Consider the following 1,247-nt stretch of genomic DNA (forward strand, 5'->3'; position numbering starts at 1 on the left):
CCGCCGCTCCGCCTCCCCCGGCTCCCCCCGGCCGCGGCCGCCCCCGCCTCCCCGGGTTAAGGAGGCGCCGGGCCGGGGGAGCAGCGGCTGCCCGCCCGCTCTGCCAGGCAGAGGGGAGGAGCTGCCCGCCCGTCCCCCGCACGGAGGCTCGATTCACCGCGGAGATGGCCGTGGTGGCCCTGGCCCCCCGGCCGCTGCCAGCAGCCGCCTTTCGCCGCTCTAAACGGGGGGCAGCGGCTGCGGGGTCACCCCAGCGACAGCCGGGCATAGTCCCGGCACGGGGGCTCACAGATGGCCACGCTGGGTCGGGGTCTGCCCACCCGCGCTGCTCACGCCCTGTGAGTGGTGCCCTACTTCAGCCCTGAGTGCTCCGAGTCAACTCCCACCCTAAAACAATGCAGCTCTCCGTCTCTAGCAGTCTTCTCTCAAGCATTGTGTGTCCACAACCTATTGCAGAGACATCACCAGATCTTAAAAGGTGTTTCTACCACAGTCCTGTTAAAAGCCTCGTTGCTATTTATTCTGTGTGTTAAAGCCAGCTAGAACCATATAGGAAACCCCATTAATTTACCTCATTAATGTGCATAAATATCTAAAGTGGGCGTTCCAAGAAGATGCAACAGGGCTTTTCTCAGTGATGCCAACCACTAGGACGAAGAGGCAGAAGCTGATGTATAGGAAGTTCCACCTGAACGTGGGGAAGAACTTTGCTGTGCAGGTTAACTGCACTGTACAGACTGTCCACTGGAAAAGGCTGCCCAGAGAGGTTGTGGAGTCTCCCTCACTGGAGATACTCAAGAACCATCTGAATGCAATCCTGCACAATGCACTCTGGGAGGACCCTGCTAAAACAAGGATGGACCAGATAACCCACAGTGGTCACTTCCAACCTAACTCATTCTGTGACTCTCTGAATTACACTCAGTGCTGTCCCACTCTTACCCAGCAGGCCAAAACCTAGGAGTCTCCTGTTGATGTGCCTCAGGAATGCAGACCAAGGCAGTAGTTCATTATAACATTAAAGGGGACTGCGCAGTGAAGCATGCCAAATAAGAGCAATACTCTAAAATGTGTGTGTGAGGAGGAGCAGGTGCTGCCTGGTGTCCCATACGCCTGCAGACAGTGTGGCAGGCACATCATTTTGATGTGTCAATCTGAAAAGCATGACCGAAACAGCCCCCCCGGGGCCCCGATCCCAGTTATCTGAAAGTCACCCTGTATTTCATCACCTCATTTTTTGTGTGTGG

This window comes from Onychostruthus taczanowskii, unplaced genomic scaffold (assembly GCF_017590055.1).
Source record: "Onychostruthus taczanowskii isolate IOZ18803 unplaced genomic scaffold, ASM1759005v1 scaffold44, whole genome shotgun sequence".
Lineage (NCBI taxonomy): Eukaryota > Metazoa > Chordata > Aves > Passeriformes > Passeridae > Onychostruthus > Onychostruthus taczanowskii.